Below are 11,130 nucleotides of genomic sequence, written 5' to 3' on the forward strand. Positions count from 1 at the left end.
GTTTAAATACGGTTCTGGCTTACTTTTTGTTGCTGTGAAAAAACACCAGACAAAGCCACTTGGGGGGGGGGGGGGTACAAGACTTTATTTGGCTTACAGGTTACACACAGTTCATCATTGAGGGGAGTTACGGCAGGAACCTCAGGCAGGAACCTGAAGGCAGGAACTGAAGTAGAAGCCATGAAGGAGCTCTGTCTATTGGCTTTTTCTTCTGGCTTGCTCAGCTACCTTTCTTAACAGCCCAGGTACACCTTCCCAGGGATGACATCAACCATAGTGGGCTGCAGGGCATCATCAATCAAGAAAATGCCTCCAAAGACACGAGTACAGGCCAATCTGATGATAGCAAATTCCCAACTAAGACTCCCTTTTGCAGGTGTGTCTGTGTTTGTGTCAAGCTGAAGAAAACCTAACTGTGAGGAATGCCAAGGTCCTTCCTTTTTACTAGCTGTGTGGCCACAGGCACATGGTTTCACTTCTCTCAAGCAAAGTTCCTACTTTGCATTTTTGTAAGAAGTTTTTATAAGGTTTATCATAACACACAGGAAGCAGGTCACACATTGCCCAGTATGTACCAGACAGCACTGTGGGTTTGGGAGACAGGGACATTTTCTCCACTTCTCTAATTCACTTTGGTTCCTGCCTTATGTCGAACATACAGCTGCTGAACAAATGCATTCTATTTGACTTGTATTTTCTCCAACAAAAATCTATCCATGGACTATTAAGCTCACGAGTTCAAGGCCTACCTGGGCTGCAGACAGAATTTAAAGCCAGACTGGGCAAACCAATGAAACCTTATCTCAAAATAAAAAGTAGAAAAAAGGCCGTAGGTGTAGCACAGTAGATGCTTGCCTCACACACGAGGGCTACACTCAAGCTCCAGTACTTAAGAAGGGGTGAGGCTCAGGAGACCTAACCAGAGCTATCATCACTCTACAATAGCACAGGGAGATCTAAAATGGTGTTAAGACACATTAGGCTGAACAGAGATTTTAATCTCAAATGAAAGATAAATGCAGATGGAGTCCTATGTACACATCTATATACACATCTATGTGTACATGGAAACTGGCAGTTCAGATAGTTGATACAAAGTCAGAATTGCTGCCTCCAATTCTTGATATGAATTACAAACTGATCTTCTGTAATAGTGAAAATATCTGTAAAGATGCTTGATGCAACCATTCGGTGGCATGCTTTAAAAAAATAATAAATTTGCTTTTATTTGTGTAAGTGGATTCACTGAGAGAGGATAACAGATACCTTTGTGTCAGTGTTGATGATCTAGTTAATAAAACATCACAAAAATGTTCTAGGGGCAAAGATGTGATCTCTGATTTCAATCTCAACAGACAGGATAAAATTCTCTGCAACACACACACACAGACACACACACAGACGGGGCGGGGGAGGGGAGCAGCTGGACATGGTGGTGCATAATCCTGGCACTTTGGAGACTGAAGCAGAGAATTATGTGAATTGAGGGATAGCTTGAGCTACATAAGATGATGTCTAATTTCTTTTTTAATTAAAGGAAAAGTGTGGCCATTTTATAGCACAACTATGAGTTTTCTGGCATCCACTCCTAAGAGACAGGTCTGTGCCTCTCTCCCTGAATGTGACTGGACTTGTATTTTCTTCCCCATTAACTGTGGTGATAAAAATAAACAAACACAAGAGCTCTAGAAAAGGTCTTTGAAGACCATAATGCCTTCTATTTTTCTGGACTGTTGCCACCAGGCAAAACCCAGGATTGGTTTTATTGCACAGCCTTGGCCTGACATCTGGTGGAGAAGCATGAAGTGGCATATTTATTTCAACTGCCGAAAAAGTGTGGCTGGAACCCTGCACAGGCAGCCTTTTTTGAAGAAAGGAAGGCATCCAGAGTCAGCCTGGAAACTTCTGTGAATCAATGGATTCCTGTCGATGAACCAGTATGAGCCCACACAACTCCAGCCAGGAGCTTCACTCCTACCAACCCACTGAAGCCTGAACACCCAGGAAATAGGAGAGCCTGTATTCTCACAGTGACCTGTGTGAAGGTCCCATCAGTCCTCCAAGTTCCAGATACCAAATGTGAGAGACTGGTGTAACCAGGATCATCTGGCTGCAAACTGTGCTACACCCACTATCTCATCTGCTGTCTACGTGTGGAGTGTAGGAGTCATCATGGGGACCAACATGTCAATCTGCTTAGCTAGAAGGAAGGATGAGCAGGGAACTGTATTCTGAGGTAAAGATGAGGCCAAGATTAACAGTCCTGATTCTGCTTTAAGGTATATATCAAGGGCAGGAATTAGACATGACCTGTGAGCCAGCCTCTCTAGGGAAGGATCCAGGAGTCTGTTTTAGCAGTGCCCAAGTGATGGATGGCTTCCTTGGGGTTGATTGAGGAGACAGTAGCTCTGTTCTTTCCTATGCAGGGATGGTGGGTCTCATTTCATGAATGTGCTGGTTTGGTGAATCTCTTCCTCCGTGCTCTCCATGCATTAAAAAACAAAATCCAAGAAGTAGGTCTGAGGTCCTTCAGGGCCTGGGATCTGTAACCAGAATGAAGGATGCTTCTCACCAAAGTTATTGTCAAAAAGTATCAAGGTACTCTGGAAACCTTTTATGGGTTGTTTCTCATGGCCACATCCTCCAAACCTGATCTCTGTGTTTTTTTATGCAGTCTGCCATCCCCTCATCTTTCTCAGCTAAAGGTGCCAGCAGTTTCCAGGTGCCACACCAAACACAAGTGTCTCCCTGTGTCTTCTTTCTTCTCCTAATCTACGTCTGCTCCAAGCCCCATCTCTGTTTCCACTATACCCCAAATCCTAAATGCCACCTCCATTGCTACATTGGGATACAAGCAGGAGCTCTACTCTCTCCCTCTTCCATGCCTTTATACCCATGGTTCAGCAATCCTTTTCAAAAGGAAATTAGTTCAAAATTCTCACTGTCAACCAAAGCAGCCGAAATAAAAAAAAGCATAATGTTTCCTTAGAATATTCTGTCTAGAGAAAGATAGGAAGCCTTTTTGTCCAATTCAGGGCTCTATCCCCAGGACCAGGCATAGTGTCTGGCACTAGTTCATGTGTAGTTGTTTACATAATTATTTCTTTATGCCGATCCATGCCATTCCCTGTTGCATTTCATATAATGAAACAGCTGTCCAAGTGTGACACAGAGAGACTATAGCATCCCCAAGCAGAGTGGCCCATGGTGAATGGGATGGCAGCAGGCATGTTTCTACCCAACCCAAGAGAAAGGCCATCCCCTCGGGGCTACAAGATCAGGTTCCTCCCAGCCAGGGGAGAATGGAGAAGAACTTCTATTGACAGGTTTGGGCCTGCAGAGAGCCCAAATGCAAAGTCATCCTCAATACCTTGGTTTCATGGATTTTCCAGGGCTCTGGAGAAGCTGGCTTTGCCAGGCCAATTTGCTGTTCCATGTCCCATGTCCAATATATAGAAGATGGACCAGGAAGTACATCTGTTCCCAGGAGGGGACAGGATTCTATTTATTGCTATGTGTCCTCAAATTTAATGCCTCACAGAGTTATATGTGCACAAAAAACAAAAAAAAAAAAAAAAAAAAAAACATTTCACTAATGTTAGTTAGAAGTTAGTTTCAAAGAAACATCAGAACTTGATGGCAACACAATAAGACATATTTTACTGAAGGCTGTATGTAGCAATGGGGAAAAGAGACCTCAGGGTAGAACTGGACTCAATTCTACACATAGCTTGGGACAGCAGCGATGAGAGTCAAGAAGCAATCTGAGTGGAGAAGAGGTAAGAAAACCTCAGAGGCAGTGGATTCTCAGGTTCTAATCTATTGTGGGTTTCAGTGAAGGCAGGCAAACATAAGCAGACATCCCTAGGGGACAGCAGTGGGAATAACCCCATCAGAGACCAAGGATGAGTAGATCAGAGAGGGATTTGGCTAGTCTGGTTCAGTTAGATTCTTGCTAAAAGATACACAGTTGGGCTTCAGGGAAGGTTTAGGAGCCTATCTGATATTTGGCCAAGCAAAGACTTTTTGGCATTGGCAAGGAAAAGTATTGATCCTAAAATCCTAGATAGAAAAATAGATTGTAGGCCTGCAGAGAGAAAGAAAAAAATCATATGTGTGTGTGCATATGTAGATATGTAGATAGATAGATAGATAGATAGATAGATAGATAGATAGATAGATGATAGATGATAGATAGATGATAGATGAGACTGAGAGATCTATAAGGAGTTAGCTAGAAGTCAATTTTATGTGTGCGTGCATGAGCATGCAAAGATGCACATGTGTTTATGTGCATGTATTGCCCAGAAGTCTACTGAAGGTATCTATCTTTGAGCACCATTCACCTTTTATTGAGACATTGTCCCTCACTGACCTAGAACTCACCAAGGAGGTTAGGCTGATTAGCTAATAAGACCCACAGAAACTTTCTGCTAATGTTTTTGCAATTCTGAGGAGTTTACATCATCATGCTCAGCTTTTTAAAAGCAGGTTCAAGGGATCAAACTCATGTCCTTGTACTTACAAGGTGTAGTGGTTTGAATATGTTTGATCCAAGGAGTGGCATTACTTGGAGGTGTGGCCTTGGAGTAGGCGTGTCACTGTTGGTGTGGGCTTTAAGGCCCTCATCCTAGTTGCCTGGAAGCCAGTCTTCTCCTTGAAGATGTAGACATAGAACTCTCAGCTCCTCCTGCACCATGCCTGCCTGGATGCTGCCATGTTCTGGCCTTGATGATAATGGACTAAATCTCTGAACCTGTAAGTCAGCCCCAATTAAATGTTGTCCTTATAAGAGTTGTCTTGGTTATGATGTCTGTTCACAGCAGTAAAATCCTAACTAAGACAGAAGTTGGTACCAGGGACTGGGGCACTACTGTGATAGGTCTGACCATGCTTTTGTTTGGAAGAATGTGGATTTTGCAACTTTGGACTTTTTTGCAACAGTGGAATCCTTTAAGTGGGGCTTAATGGGCTATCCTAGTAGGAATATAAAAGACTTTGTTGCTAAGAGCCATTTGAACTGTACAGACCTAGCTCAAGAGATTTCAGTGGAGAAGAATTTCAGTATGTAGCATAGAGACTATTTTTGTAGTATTTTAGTGAAGAATGTGGCTGCTTTTTGCCATTGTCCGAAGAGTCTACCTGGGGCTAAGGTGAAAAGATTTAGATTAATTTCTTTGAAAAAGGAAGTCTCAAAACAGCCTAGTATAAATTATTTTATGTAGTTACTAAAGTTCATTCTTATGAAGAGCATTTTAATGAAAAGTAACAAACTGAGAAAGGCTAAATATAAAATATGTGGTTCAAGTATTAAACAGGCACCAGGAAGTCGAATGGAGCTGAATGCTATGTTCTAGGACTTAATAGATTAAGGGAGTGGGATTTGGGGGCAAGATCCCACCCAGCTAAATTTAGATCCAGGCATGGTGGTTCATACCTTTAATCCCAGGACACAAAACCACACAGATCTCTGATTTCAAGGCTAGCCTGAGACAGAGCAAGTTCTAGGTGAAGAAAAGCTTAAATCCAGGAGTGTTGGTATACATCTTTAATCCCAGGTGGCAGAGCCATACAGATCTCTGAGTTCAAAGTAAATCTGTAAAGCAAGTTCCAGGGCACTCAAATCTCGGCAGTGAGGGAGTTGGAAAACAGAAAGCTGGTAATAAAGTAAGGGAAGGCGTGTTCCATCCCCAGCAAGCAGAAGAACTCGGCAGCTTTAGCCACATGGCTCTGGCTTTAAAGTCCAGAATGAAAAGGACTACTGGGACAATTGATGCTGGTTAGCTGGAGCTAAGAAATTAGCAGTGGTTAAGAAGAGAGCAGCATCACTGGGGTGAAATCTTCTGGGAAGCACAAAGAAGTTGTGAGCCAAAGATAGCCAAGGCTGTACCTTGTGCTGCAGCTGGGCTTGGTAATGTGTAAGACTCACCCAGCTGGTACTGGTTTTGAAGACATGAAGTCGTCATGAAGAACAACTGAGGCTTGTCACTGTGAGAGGCCATGGAAGGCCATTGGAGAAGGTGTAGCATCAGTTGCAGTTGATGGCCCAGGACTGAAGGGGTCATGCAAAGAAGCTGAGGCTTGGCACCATGAAGAGAGCCTATGAGAGGCTATTGGTGAAGACTAGTTGCAGCAAAAATCCCCAGCACACTAGAGATGCCAGTACCATGGGCACTGAGAACAGCAGCAGCAGTGGAATGGAGTCAACCAGAGCCTAGAATGCTATAGATTGTAGATCTAGAGAAGTGACCAAAGCCCTTTGGAGGAGCCCAGAAAATCATGTGTAGATTCCAGACAATGAAACAAGAAGCTGTGAAGCTGAAGTTGACTTGGAGACCCCAAGATGTCAAAGATGTCAAAGCCTTGGGATACCTTCTGAAGAAAGCTACTAACAGGGAGTGGAACCAACCCAGGGGAAAGAAATTTGTTGCAATCAACACAGATTAAAAAAAAAAAAGGAGTTGGAGATCTGAAGACTTCTTTGACATCAAACATGGAAATGCAGAATTTGGAGTTTGCCCATTGGTTTTCTGTCTTGATATGGGGATTACAGTTAAGTGATTGGATGAATCGCAGAAGAAACTTTGAACTTTGAACTTCTAACATTATTGAGACTGTAATAGACTAAAGAGACTTTTGAAGGTGGACTAGATGGTTTAGCACTGGGATATGGCTAGTTATGGCTTCCCATAGACTCATATGTTTGAAGAAGCCTATGGAAGCCAGAGAGTGAAATGTGATAGTTTGAATATGTTTGGCTCAGGGAGTGGCACTATTTGGAAGTTTAGCCTTGGAGTAGGTGTGTTGCTGCAAGTATGAGCTTTAAGGCCTCGCTCATCCTAGCTGCCTGGAGGCCAGTCTTCTCCTAGCAGCCTTCAGATGAAGATGTAAGCCTCTCAGCTCCTCATACCAGCCTGGATGTTGCCATTCTCCCTCCTTGATGATAATAGAATGAATATCTGAGCCTGTAAGCCAACCCCATTAAAATGTTATTCTTATAAGTGTGATAACTGAAAGATTCTGCTGCCTTTTCCCTGGAGGCAGTTTCATCCCAGAAAAATACTTCTGTCTGTCACTTGATGGCGATCAAGGCTCACACAGTTTGGATACAACTGGAAGCTGATCCTGCTCAGATTCCTTCAAGTTTTAAGAAGGCTTTGGGTTTTGTTTTGTAATATCTGGAGAGGAAGCAGACCCTTGTCCCCCCACCATTTCCATCTAATTTTTCCTCAGTTCATATTCTTACCTAGGTAAACGAACGATCCAGGGCACCAGACTTAGTGAACTTCAAGATGACTGTGACTGTTGAGGTAAATTTCTTTATGAATCGCCAGGAGTCTGAGCCTGTGTTGTGTTCTTACTCCACCTGCAGGTCAATCTGAAAATTGCAGCATCACTGGCCTGGACCATATAGATCTGATCTGAATCTATTCACGCTGAAATTATTGAGCTCAATAGTCCACTGACCCATCTCCTCATCCTTACTGCTTTTTAATAGTGAACGGTTAAAGCACCTGCCCCACAAGTGTAAGGACAGAAGATTAAGAAATGGAGAAGATCTGAGCCCCGGAATCTAATAAAGACCAGTGGGCATGGCAGCTCACAGCAACCAGGGTTAGGAGGAGGATCTGAGGAGGTGAGCTATCTTAGTATATAAATGGAGACAACCAAGGAAGATGCCAAACATCAACAACTGATTTACACATGCACCACACATCCATGTGTACTCATGTACAACCACACATATGCCCACACACCACACATACATACATACACACACACACACACACACACACACACACACACATACACACATACATACATACATTTTAAAAAAATACCTGTTTACACCTGAGCTGGAGTAAACAGCCTATTCTTGAAGACAGGATAAAACAAAGGAGAGTGAGAGAGACAGATGTTAAATCTGCCTCATCCACTAAACTCTCCCCCCAAAAAAGCCAATGGGCCCTAATTTCTCTCGAAAAACAAAAAAATCACTGGAGACAAGCCCTTGCTGGCTTGGCATGATTTTATAAGCCAACGGCAGAACAGGCTAGTCTTTGTACTCTGGGGGTCAGCTGCTTGCACTGGAGTCTGAAAGTCCTGAGCCTCAGAGAAGTCCAGCCCAGTCTGAGACCTGGGTCGAGGACTAGGCAGTCAGTCAGCTTCACATTCTAGCACTGAGAAGAAGATAATGATAGCCACCATTCCCTGGGTGTGTGGCCAGACCTGACTCAAGTGTTTCATGTGTATCATTCCTTTTAATCTAAACAATGGTCCTGTGTGGCAGGTGTGTCTGTCATCTGTGGAAAGGTGACTACACAGTTTTGAACAAAAGCTAAGGCTGGGCTGGGGATACAGCTCAGGAGGTAGATAGCTCAGTGCTTGCCCAGCATGAGCAAGGTAAGAGAAGGCTAGAGGGCCAAAGTATAATTCAGTTAGAGTACTTTCCTAGAGCGCATAAGGCACTGAGTTCAAGGCACAGTAAAGGCAGGGGTGGAAGGTTCCTACTCAAGGCGGGACCTGAGTCCATACTTCTAAACCTGACTGATCAGGTCAGGCGTCTCCATCCTCCAGCCAAGACTAGACCTAACCACTGTGGCAGGTGAGCTGCATCTGTGGTCCTTTGAGTTTCCTTTGGAAAGTGGAAGCCACTAGCATGTAGAGTGGGGCTTTGGCATCAGGTCCACATCCAGATCCTGGATATTGTCACTTGGCATCTGGGTACTTAACCTCTTAAACACTAGTTTATCTGTTAAGTGTAATTTTTTAGGTTCTCACTTTATACAACTGTGGTAAAGATGTCAAGAGATGATGTGTGTGTGTGTGTGTGTGTGTGTGTGTGTGTGTGTGTACATGTGAATGTGTGTACTTGTGTGCAAGCATATTGAAGCTAGAGATCAATGTCTTGTGTCTTTATCTTTTTTTCTCATTTTTTGATACGAGTGTCTTGCTGAAACTAGCACTCATTGAGCTGAGGTATCTGGCCAGCAAGCCCAAGGATCCTTTTGTCTCCTCTTCCCAAGCTCAGGGGCTACAGACACATGACACTGCATTCAGCTTTATAGGTGGGTGCTGGAGATCTGAACTCAGGTCCTCCTGCTTGCTCTGCAAGTCTCTTATTCACTGAGCCACCTTCTGAACTCATTCTATCTATCTATCTATCTATCTATCTATCTATCTATCATCTATCTATCTCTCACATACACAAACACAGAGGGATGGAGAGAGAGAGGAGATAGGCGAGAGAAGGGGCATATGATGGAGAGACTAACAAGATCTGGGACCATAAGAATGGGACCCAGTGATGGAAAGACAAAGGTCCTACAAATGAGTGGTGCTTAGCCTGGGCTCATTGGGACCCATAAATTCTCATCCCTGGGCCCCATTTTAGACCAATTAAACCAGCATCCCTGAGAATGAAAGCCAAACATTGGCCCACTCTAAAAGGAACCCAAGTGACTAATATTCAGCCAGAATGAGCCACTCCTGGGCATGGGTGTTTGGTCTGGCAAGGAGCAAGAGATGGCCCCTCACCAGCTTTCTTCATGTCTCTAGAAGCAAAAGTCAAAGCTCAAGCTGCACTCTGACAGTCCACAAGGTTTGGACAGGTCTGTTTGCAACCTTGGTGTTGCAATTAGCAGCTTCTTCTGGCTTCAGTAGTGTGGTGACAGACAGACGAAATACATACACCAAGAGATTAAATAACAAGGAGATGTTATGCCAACAAAATTAACTTGTCCAGCCCTGTTCCTTAGCAACTGCACTATTACTGCAGGTTTCCTTCCGAGGCCTCTGGTCCTTCACACCACTCCCTTTCATTAAGATGTGAGCTGGTTATTTATAACTTTAATGAAAAGGAAAAGAAAAGAGAAGGAACATGGGGAAAAAACTGGTAACTGTCCTTCAGATTACACCAGTCCTGCCTGTCCCCAAAAAGAATCAATTCCACAACTTTTAAATCAGGGTGCTAAGTTTCCTGCATACTTAACTCCTCTGGGCCCCTCCTTGGGCTTCATAAGGCAAGGCAGCCTTTGATAGAAAGAGTGCCTTTGCCAATTCAATCTGAAGCTGCCTGGGAAACTATTGTTTAGGAGTCAGGACTGAACTCTGAAGTACAGAACATGCTGTTCTGTTCTCTAGGGAAAGTCTTTTTTTTTTTTTTTTTTTTTTTTTTTTTTTTTTTTTTTTTTTTTTTTTTTTTTTTTTATGCAGCAGCAACAGCCACAGGGAAGGTAATTGGGATGCTTGTGGGACTGTCAAGTGGAAATGCTAAAGAGGGTGTTCTTTACATACAGGTTTTGGCATGCAGGGAAGCAACAGAGGCTGGAACTCCCTGAGACATCACACCTGCTAATTCAGGGCCCCTGGCCCTGGATAGCAGTGATCCCTGAAACCCAAGGACTAAACAGAGATTTGGCTTCCTGTGGTCGTCTGATGGGATCCAGCTACACTCTAGACCTTGCCTGGTCATATTTGCTATTGATGGGATTTTGTCCTCTGATCATTTTTAAAAACCTCTTAAGAAATAATATTTGATTTTGTTTCTTTAGACCTGAGCTTAAGAATATGTCCAAATTTATCCTTAACAGCTAAGGACCTTGTGGTTTGAATAGGTTTGGTGCCCATAGATTTATGTGTTTGAATGCTTGGCCATAGGGACTGGCATTATTAGGAGGTGTGGTCTTGTTGGAGTGGGCGTGGCCTTGTGTAGGTGGGCTTTGAGGTCTCATATGCTCAGGCTCCACCCAGTGTGGAAGATAGTCTCCTCTTGGCTGCCTTCGGATCACAACACAGAACTCTTGGCTCCTCCAACACCATATCTGCCTGGACGCTGCCCTGCTTCCCATCATGATGGTAATGGACTGAACCTCTGAACCTGTAAGCCAGCCCCAATTAAATGTTTTTCTTTATAAGAGTTACTTTAGTCATGTTGTCCCTTCACAGCAATGAAACCTTAAGACAGACATTAACTGATGTTTTGTCGTAATTTCCCCTGGATTGTACATTCCCTCCCAGGTTCAAGAGAGATTTATGAGACTCAAGAAGTAAGTAAGCCTCGCAAGTCCTAGAAATGCTGAAACACAAAATCCATAAGGCTTCTTCTCATGCTTGTAGAAACAGCAAACA

The sequence above is a fragment of the Arvicanthis niloticus genome, chromosome 1 (assembly GCF_011762505.2).
Source record: "Arvicanthis niloticus isolate mArvNil1 chromosome 1, mArvNil1.pat.X, whole genome shotgun sequence".
NCBI lineage: Eukaryota > Metazoa > Chordata > Mammalia > Rodentia > Muridae > Arvicanthis > Arvicanthis niloticus.